The sequence below is a fragment of the Macrobrachium nipponense genome, chromosome 24 (genome assembly GCF_015104395.2).
Source record: "Macrobrachium nipponense isolate FS-2020 chromosome 24, ASM1510439v2, whole genome shotgun sequence".
NCBI lineage: Eukaryota > Metazoa > Arthropoda > Malacostraca > Decapoda > Palaemonidae > Macrobrachium > Macrobrachium nipponense.
Window position 1 is genome coordinate 12,268,269 of NC_061091.1, and position 11,178 is coordinate 12,279,446.

Consider the following 11,178-nt stretch of genomic DNA (forward strand, 5'->3'; position numbering starts at 1 on the left):
ACATGATACTAGAAAAACTCCCCTTTGTATCATCATTCAAAAATCATAAATCAGCTCCGTCCCTGTTGTAAAATCTGCGCTGATGGAAGAGTTCGGAAATGATGAGAGAGAGAGAGAGAGAGAGAGAGAGAGAGAGAGAGAGAGAGAGAGAGAGAGAGAAAATAGAAAAAAAAGACTGACTGAAAGGTGAGGCGAGTCTCCCGTAGACTTCATTGGCTCAACTTTCTCGCCAATCATCGTTACAGGAAATGGCCGCCTTCCGCGCAAAGCTTGATTGGAAATAGAAGACTGTTTCTTTTCCGCAAATTTTGGGACGTTCTTGGTCCCGTTTGTTGACGGAGGTTCAAAACAATGTGAGATTTAAGTTTTTGGAAAATGGTTGTTCAAATTGTGGGAGATTCATGAAAAAACGTTTCCATTGAAGTTGATTTTTGATTGATGGGTTAAATTTTAGATTGTAAAGCTGAGGACAAAACAATTTAAGCTTCAGGGTCCCTCAGAACGCTTACATTAAGTACGCTGTTTTCCACCACAAGGAGCCGTTGGTCCCGTTGTTGAATAACCACTGGTTCCATGCAACGTTAAAACATCATTCGAACAAACAAACAAACAAACAAAAATCCACCTAAAGGTCGTCGTTATTCACATCATGAACATTTGCACAATCATTTCCAGCAAACTGTTTTTATCTGAACTGGTTTCAGTTACTTGAATTTGGAATCGGAAAACCGATTTCATCTTGGTAGGTTTTCATCATACCAATCTGTTTATAACAATCATGCTAATCCATGCATTCATTTTTTTTATTTAATTACAATTTAATCTGAAGCAAAGAATAGTTGTACACTTCGTCTGTACTCTGTCATGAGAAACTGCTGATGGAATTGCAAATTGTTCTCTGTGCAAAAAAAAAAAAGTAAAATGAAGGCAAAAGTACATAAATTGGAATGGTGAGCTGTGGCTGATGATAAATGAAAGAATATATGAACAAATATAAATGGAAATAAAATCAGAAAATAGAGGAAGGCAATAATTTTCTTCTGGATATTGGCTGCATGTATCTGACGAAGGACTTTGATCGATGGTACTGTCAGTATTTACCCGATCGAGAGAAATATCCAGTAGCTGAGAGGGGACTTTTTTTTCAGAAATGAAAAAGTTTTTTTTATCTTTATTTTTTTCAAGCAAAAGGTTTTTTCCCTTCGGAAAGAAAAATGACCGGGTTGGAATATGCTTTCAAACTGGGTCACTTTTTAATAGATTTGTTGTATTTCTTTCCGTTACGTTACACACGCATTTTATTAAATTCGTATATTTGGAATAATCTAGACATCAAACTGTGTAGCTATGCAATTCAGAACGATCAAGAAAAGATGATAGACTAAGGCATATTGGTTTCATTTTGTAAGAGTGTTTTAGTGGAACGTCAGTCAAAGTTAATAACTCGATTTACGTGTTCTGTGAAACTGTGGCGGAGTCATTTTCATCTCATATTTTTCACCAGAACGTTTAAATCATCGAGTGATTTTTCAACGGGTAGTTTTGGGGAAACATGACTGGCAGCTCAGTAATTTCCATTTTTTTTGTTATTCATGCAATTGGTTTTTTTTCCTTTAGAAACTTTTTTTTATTTTTATATTAATTTATTTTTTATTCTATGGAAAAAAATTGTTTTTCTATTGAAACATTTGTTTGTATTTTTCATTGAAAAAATCTGTTATTGAAACATTTTTATTTTTCTCTTGAAACTTTTTTCTATTAATTTCTATTTTTTATATGGAAACATCTATATATATATATATATATATATATATATATACTATATATATATATATATATATATATATATATATATAGATATATATATATCTATATATATATATATATTCTATATATATTCTGTGAACTTTTTTTATTTTGGTATTTTTCTATTGAAACATTTGTTTTGCATTTTTCTATGAAACATTTTGTATTCAATTGATAGAAAATCATTTATTTGTATTTTTCTGTTGAAACGTTTTTTCTTTGTATTTATCCATTGAAACATTATTTTGCATTTTTCTATTGAAACTTTTTCTATTAAAACTTTTTTTTCTATTGAAAACTTTTTTATATTTTTCTATTTAAAATTTCTTATGTATTTTCCTATTAATTTTTTCATTTTTCTTTTAAAACCTTTTAGTATTTTGCTATGAAAGTTTTTCTTATTATTTTGAAACATTTCGTTTTATTCCTTCGGAGGGAGAAGCCCCGTATCGTATTATCCTTGCAGTTTTTTGCAAGTCATTTTAGGATAAGGTCGTTGACCTCATGCCCTTTTCCAAATGCCCTGCAGCCGTAATCCACTGCTAAGGTCAATTGATTTTCCGGGATACTGGTCCAGTCCTTTCATCCATGGGGGATTGTTTTGCTTGCTCTTGTTTTTCTTGACGAGATGGAATCTTTAACGATCCAATATTTTTTCCTATAAAAGACCCCCCCCCAAAAAAAAAAAAAAAATACACAGCTAGAAGGCTGCAAATTGGTATTTTGATCAGCCACCCTCCAATCATCAAACATACCAAATTGCAATCCTCCCTAGTTTTGATTTTATTTAACATTAAAGTTAGCCATGGATCGTGCATCTGGCAGCGCTTTCCGGAGCCGCGGGACGCACCCTCACTCTACCGTATCTGGTGAGCGACTGATGTGGCGGTAATAGAGCTGATGGTTTTATACGGTGTACAGAAAAGTCTTTTGCGCTGAAGAAACTTCGGTGCGTTTTTTATTTTTAATTATATAAACATGAAAATATGGGAAGCACTTAGATCTGCTTCTTCAAAGCACTTACAGCTTAGAACGTGAGAAAAAAAGAATTAGCTTGACTCTCGAGCAGTAGTACAGTCTGAATATCGGAAAAGGTCGACCATTGAAAAAATCTTACAATTAACCTTTAAGTTGTATTAAAATGATTTTTGGCATTTTATTTATCAGATTTTGTAAACCGATTTTTGCATAATTGTAAATTTATAATGACTTGACGACAGTAAACTGATGTATTTTTTAAGATTGAGAGAGAGAGAGAGAGAGAGAGAGAGAGAGAGAGAGAGAGAGAGAGAGAGAGAGAGTTGGTTGCTGGAAGAATTCAGAACCCGGCTTCCAAAGAAAACCAAACTTCCTCACTTGTTTATATTCTTTTGAGATAAACTTTGAAAGAATACTCAAAGTAACATTAAGAGACCTATCCCGAAAAGGAAAGTTTATTGCCACAGAGAATCCCCTTCCCGTCACCCCCCCCCCCCAATCTCTCTCTCTCTCTCTCTCTCTCTCTCTCTCTCTCTCTCTCTCTCTCTCTCTCTCTCTCTCCTACCATAAAATTCAGTCTTTTGATTTAAAATTAAACGCAAAATCGGTTTGCCAGAATTTAGGAAAAAACAATTTGGAATTTTTAAATAAAATCAATATTCAATTTTGAGAGTTGGACTTTAGTAGATTAAGTGAGAGTGGTTAAGACCTAGTTTTGCGTTCAAAGACGCTTGTGCATGCAACAGACTTGAGTAACAATCTGTGCGTTCAGAAGTAGAAATTACAGATTGCGTCAATAAGCACTTCTAGGGAGGAGGAGGAGGAGGAGGAAGAGGAGGAGGAGAGAACACCATTGATGTATGATGGAAAGGGTCTTTTTACTGCATACCAATGCATATCTGTAGCCCTGGCAAGTTTCACCTCTCTTATGGTCTAATTGCCTGCTGACAATTCCGCGTTTTTACCAGCGACTTCATACTTGGAATATCTACTCCAGCGAGTAATTGTCCGTAATTGCTCCACCACTGCTCTTTTCTTTACGTTTTTACCTTTATGGAAGAACGTCTTTGTTGTTGTTGTTGTTCTTGGTTGGGAGGATAGGAAAGGTCTATGGAAGAGCCCAAAAAGGTCTGGAAAATGTATTTCGCATTGCATTAAAGATACAGAAATTTTAGGATGGGATATTTATGATTTATTTATTAGGATGAAAATATAAAAGATGAATGATGTGCATGTTAAACAGTACAGAACAATTATTTCTCGCAAAATATAGCATATTTTGTTATTTTCGTTGGTGAAACAAGGTTCTATTTTACCGTAGATTTTAGTATGTTTTAATTTATTTGATGTACTGAATTTAGAGGCTATATTTCTGTTGAGTTATTTTGTGTTTCCATTTATAACTGAGAATATGTAAACGCATTTAATTTTTTATTTGAGCATTGTTATTAGTGTGAGTAGTCCTAATTATGAGTATTAATTACGAAGACCACTTCACGTTAAGTTAGAAATATAATGTTGACAACTTATGCGTCAGTGGAAAACCTTGCATTCGTCTCGAGTAAGCCGGAGTTCGGATCATGCCTTGTTTTCTTCTAGTCTCTTGAAATTTGACGGAATGCCAACTCCAGTTTTCTGAAGACTGCTCCTTCAGCGTCTCTCGCCCTTCGGTAAGTTGTCGAAATCCGGTGGAAAAACAACTTGGGAGCCGGATTGTTTGAGAGTTCGACTCGGCCTTATTTTCCATCTGTTTACTCTTTGTTGGGGAAACTTTACCATGCTACGCAGTTTGGCCTCTCAGTGTTTTTACTTCTTCGTCTTACTTTTTGTTTGGTTGTAATTGTTTCGTATAGTTAACAACAAGGTTTTGTTTTATGAAGTTTGAATGGGTTTTTGCGAAGTTTGAATTAGGTTCCGAAGTCTCTGACATGCGGCTTAGCATGAATAGTACGCGAGTTTTTTTTTTTTTTTTTTTTTTTTTTTCCAAATGGAGTATTCTTGCAGTCGTTGCAACTTTTTTCTTAATACAACTTGTAAGAGGCTTAAATGCTGCAATATTGGCCGTGATTCCCACGCAATACTCGCTACTGATGTTACGTTTAAACCTTCTTGAGTGATTTTAACAAAGCAGTTAGCAGACGTCAGACCCTGCAAGCACTAAATGGGTGGCACAAGGCCACCTTCATCCGACAACGAGAAAGTAGAAGCATTTAATGATTTAATGGAAGTTATTCTTGACTGGTTTCTTTGTCGAGATATTTCGTGTGGAGTAGTGGGATCTTTCGTAGATAGTGACCCCAAGGGTTTTCGGGGATCTAGATTAATATTTTTGGGGGGTCTTTATCTTGATATTTACAGTTTTTTGTTTATGTTTTTTTACGGTCGTTCCCCAAGAGTCTTGTACTAAACAAGCCGCAAAGGTGGATACATACCCTTCGGCGTCAGGGCTCACCATCTAAGGAAGACCCGAATAGCGTTCTGTATTTCGCATTGCGTCAATAGTTATTAAAGTGTTCCTGTTGAAATGCCTTGCATCCACAGCAGCAGCAGCAGCAGGACTGGTAGAAATTTCGTCGGAAAGTGCTTTAATAGAATTGCCGACTGACTTCAATTCAGAGGGAATCAGATTCCCGGATTCGCCACTAGGGTCCCTCCTGACATATTGTATTTTCCCCCCCTTTTTATTTCTGTACCTGTGGGGCCGTGCGTATGTCATATGTCTTTGGCGAATCTTTGAAAAAGTCGCCGTACATATATAACTTCGCAGTTTTGCCGTTATGAATTTTTTTAGCATTCTTACTTTTCTTGTGTGTTATTGTGATGCTGCTTTTTATGAGGATAATACACAATTTGACTTTTAAAAGGTGTTTAAAGGAAAAAAAAAAAGGAAAAAATGCGCCGGTTTCTTTGGCGCAATCGAGTTTTCTGTACAGCGTATAATGCTGTGTGAAACCATCAACTATGACCGGGCGCTCGCAATTTGCGGTAGAGTGAGGGTGCGTCCCATGCCTCCGGAGAGTGCTGCTAGGTGAATGACTCATGGCTAACTTTAACCTTAAATAAAATAAAAACTACTGAGGTTAGAGGGTTGCAATTTGGCTCGTTTGGTGATTGGAGGGTTGATGATGAAAATACCAATTTGCAGCCCTCTAGCCTCAGTAGGCTTTTAGATCTGAGGGCAGACAGAATAAAGTGCCTACTAGCAGGAAATCGTATATTTGTTGCTTGGAAAATGTTTTTGTAAAAAAAAAAGAGCGAAAAAGTTGAAAAGGAAAAAAAATCTGTGAATTTGCCGTCGGTCTTTGGAAACGTCAACTTTTTTGGAAGGAAAGAAGGGGAAAAAGTATAGAAATTCAGCTTGCCGTGACGACTTCCAGTATCTGATATTCTAAAATGTAAATTGACTCGACGGAAACTCTCTGAACTAGTTTTTCATACAGGATTTTTTCTTTCTCTCTGTCCTTTTTATTTATTTATTTTTTTTTTGTTAGTGTTGGGGGGGAGGGGAGAATGTGGACATCCCTTGCTATCTTTGGGTTTTTTTTCAGGATAATTAGATTTATACCGGTTTTGTAACAACTTTCCATCCAGTATTCTTTATCTGTGTTGGATTTCTCTCTCTCTCTCTCTCTCTCTCTCTCTCACACACACACACACACACACACATTATATATATATTATATATATATATATATATATATATATATATATAAAATCATATTTTGTTTATATTATATATATATATATATATATATATATATATTAATAAATATAGATATATTGTAATTCCGTAGAAGGTCTTAGCATCTCTCCTCGATCTTCATCCGCGCTTCATCCTTAGTATCCTCCAGCCCCCAGCATCCTTCCCGCCGCCCTCCCTCCCTCCCTCCCTTCCTTTGCCCTCGGAGGTGATCTAAAGGATTAGGCAGACGTCCTTGAGTTGCCGACACGTTCTGAGACTCCGTCATACCTCGGGATTGAAGAGCAGGGAAAACCTTTCAAGTTGGTCATTTTCAACAATTGGGAGCTTTATTTAACTCCCTCCAGGCTCTCTCTCTCTCTCTCTCTCTCTCTCTCGTAGTAGCCATCTTGCTTGGTGAGACGTACCCGCGTGAAGTCAGATTAATCAACAGATATCACAAGTTTAACATACGACTAGAATTTGAGAAATATCTAGAAGTGTTCGTGAACTATCGGTGATAAGATTAGTGTGAAAATAGTAGGATAAAGCGTCTTCTAAGTTAGTTTATCAAGTGTAATACTATAAATCAGAACAAGATGACAGTAAGTTCCAACTGCGGGAAGAGGTGGCGTAATTTGGCGTGTTTAGCAGATTCGCAATACGATGAGGTAGCAGGAAGGGAACTGGCATTTCTCATCTATGAAATCAGCAACAGTCCTAACCAAAAAGATACAAAAGCATTCATAGATATATTAGAAGGATATAATCCTTCAAACTGGAACAAATCTAATGAAAACATCTTGGAAAATAATTGAAGAAGTTCCAAATAAAATCCAAGTGGTCAAGAGACTCATAAAGAAAATATACATAAACCAACATATTCCGACAAAGAAAATGAATAAGGTGAATCTTGTGAATATCCTAATTGATGCATTAGGAAAAAGAATGCCAAAAGCATGCAAACTGTGTAAGGTTTGGTATAGCATAGTCAATCCACAAAACCTAATCAGAAAATGTGCTGCATGCAACATTCCGACCCATCCACAGTGTGCTGAGGTAATACAAGATTTGAGAAAAGATACAAGAATTTTTTGTTCAACATGTCTATCATGGATAGACAATGTTATTAAATCAAGATTGAATGTACAAATAGTTGAGGATGAAGAAGAAGAGGAAGAGGAAGAAGAAGAAGAAAAAGAAGAAGAGGAAAACGGAAGACAAGAAGTAAACAAAAATGAAATGACAGAAAAAAATAAGGAAAACAAAGAACAGATAAAAGTATGGATGCAGAGATACTCATTGATACTACATATGAGGCAATAAAGCAGCATACCTACGAAGAAATAAATTACGATATGACAACAGAAAAGCAAATCCCGAAGAGGCTCTACCCAGATCTACACAATGACGGGAAAGAGGAAAAAATAGACAAGAAAGACAAAATCTGCAACCTTTAAAAAGGAGGGAATGCTAAAAAGAAAAAAAAAAAAATTGCAGATTTGGAGAAAGAGTTACTACAAACATCCTAAGATATGTCCAAAACTATGAAATATATGGTAAATGTGCATACTTAGATGGATATGGGGATGATTGCAGAGATCTGCATCCAAAAAAATATGTAAAAACCTAAAAGAAGGAAAAGGATGTAAGTTCGACAAAAAATGCAAATATATGCACCCTGTAGCCATGAATCATAATCAAATAAATAACCAACCAAGTAATAAAATCCAAAATAAGAAAGAAACAAATAAAGAGAGAAATCAAGAATATCAGGTAAAAGAGAAAAGCAAACCACCAATGAGATATGCAGAGGTGTCAGCAAAAAATTTCAAAGCATCAGCTCCGAAATTCTACTCAAGAGATAATAACTGTATTTATTATGCAAGAGGATATTGCAGAAACGGAGAAAATTGCAGATTCAGACACAAAATGAATAATTATGATGAAGGAAGATCAAATATTATGGAAAAGTTGGATTTTTTAATGTCAGAATTTCTGGAAATGAAAAAAAGAACAACATACCAGAACAGGAAAGAGACATGGGAAAATCCTTATTACTACCAGTATTAAATGAAGGAGAAAACACGCAAACCATCATAGTGATGAATGCGCAGGGTTTAGTTACGAGTAACTCAAAAAGAAAAATAGAGTACTTAGAAGAACTAACCAAAATGAAAAGAAAATAGATATAATGAATATAAGTGAAACCTGGTATTCCCAAGAGACTGGGAATGATGATCAAATAAAAGGGTTCCAAACTTATAGATCAGATAGAAAAAATAAGAATCAAGGGGGTAACCGCAATATATGGGAAAGACAAAAACAAGAAAAATTTATATGAGAAATATAGTAACTCAGAATGTGAACTAATAGCGGTAGAATTTGAATCTGAAAAATTGATGAACATAGTAATATATAGACCTCTAATACTAAAGAGTTTGACTTAATAATTGAAAAATTGGATGATATATGTAGAAATCACAAGGACTGGACTATTCTCCTATCTGGTGACTTCAACTTTCCTTTCGTAGAATGGAAAGAACGCATAGGAGATTGTGGTTGTACTTATACATATAAAAAAGAGAATAATAGTAGTGCAGAAGATAAGAGGCAATTTGAAAAGCTATTAGATATGCTACTAGAATACAACATTCAACAAATAAATCACCTGCCAACAAGAAAGGAAAATACTTTAGACCTAGTATTTTGTGAACGAGATGAATTATGTTAAAGAAATAATAGTTTATAATGCGTAGTTATTTCAGACCATAATGTCATAGAATTAACAGTTCATTCCAAAGCAAGTGAAATAGAGATAAGCAAGAAATGAAAAAGTGGGAAGGATATGGAAAATACAACTTCTACATAAAATATAAATGGTCAGAAATTAATGAAGAATTAAACAAAGATTGGGATAACATTTTTCGTAAGTGATGACATAAGGGTAAATACGGAGATAATATATAAAATATTGGAGAAAATAGTGGAAAAATATATACCGAAGAAGAAAAGTAAACTCATTCATGCATACAAGAGACAGAAGGATCTTGTTCCAGAAAATCAGAAAGTGGAAAAAAGGTCTTGCAAAAGAAAAAAATGCATGGAAAGTTATAGAACTAAAAAGTAAGATAGAAAATGCAGAACAAAAGATTATACAATCAAAAGAAAATGAAAAACGGGACTTGGAAGAAAAAACCCTATTAAATATCAAGCAAAACCCCAAACTATTATACTCATATGCGAAGAAGATGAATAAAAATAGAAATAGGCCTTCTGAGAATTGAAGGGAGATTAACGAATGAAAAAAAGGAAATTTGCAACATACTGGCAGAACGATATAAGAGAGAATTCACCCCTAGAATAGATAATGAAGATAATGATATAGAAGTAAGGGAAGAAAATAGTGAATATTTAGCTGACATAGAAATTAATGAAGCTGATATTGTGCAGGCAATTAATGAAATTAAAAATGGAGCTGCTGCAGGGCCGGATGGAGTCCCTGCTATTTTGTTAAAGAAAGTAGTTCATTCTATCGCAAAGCCACTTGCAATATTATTAAGACAAAGTGTAGATACAGGCAAGATTTATGATGAGCACAAATTAGCATATATCACCCCTACTTTCAAAAGTGGATCAAGACTAGAGGCAAGTAATTATAGGCCTGTGAGTCTAACATCACATATTATGAAAGTGTATGAAAGGGTAATGAAGAAAAATATTATGAAACATTTAATAAAAAAATAATTTGTTAATATAGGACAACACGGTTTCGTACCCGGAAAAAGTACACAAACCCAACTGTTAGTCCACCGTGAGAACATATTCAAAAATATGAAAAGCGGAAATGAAACAGATGTGGTTTATCTAGACTTTGCAAAAGCTTTTGACAAAGTAGACCATAATATATTAGCAAAGAAAATTAGAAAACACAATATCGTAGATAAAGTAGGAAGATGGTTAAAAGAATTTTTACACAACAGAAAACAGATAGTTATTGCAAACGACGAGAAATCGGATGAAACCAAGGTAATATCCGGTGTGCCACAAGGTACGGTGCTAGCTGCAATATTGTTTGTTATTATGATTGAAGACATAGACAGTAATGTTAAGGATTCGGTAGTGAGTAGTTTCGCAGATGACACAAGAATAAGTAGAGAAATTACTTGTGATGAAGATAGGAACGCTCTACAAAGAGACCTTAACAAAGTATATGATTGGACAGAGGTAAATAGGATGGTATTTAACTCTGATAAATTTGAATCAATAAATTATGGAGACAGAGAAGGAAAGCTATATGCATATAGGGGACCTAATAATGAGACAATCACAAATAAGGAAGCAGTTAAAGACCTTGGTGTGATGATGATAGGAACATGTTATGCAATGATCAATAGCAATTCTGTTGGCAAAATGTAAAGCAAAAATGGGAATGTTGTTACGGCACTTCAAAACAAGAAAAGCTGAACACATGATTATGCTTTATAAAACATATGTTCGTAGTCCACTTGAATATTGCAATATGATATGGTACCCACACTATCAAAAGGATATTGCACAAATAGAGAGTGTACAAAGGTCCTTTACAGCTAGAATAGAAGAAGTTAAGGACCTAGACTACTGGGAAAGACTACAATCCTTAAAATTATATAGTCTAGAAAGGAGAAGAGAACGCTACATGATAATTCAGGCATGGAAACAGATAGAAGGAATAA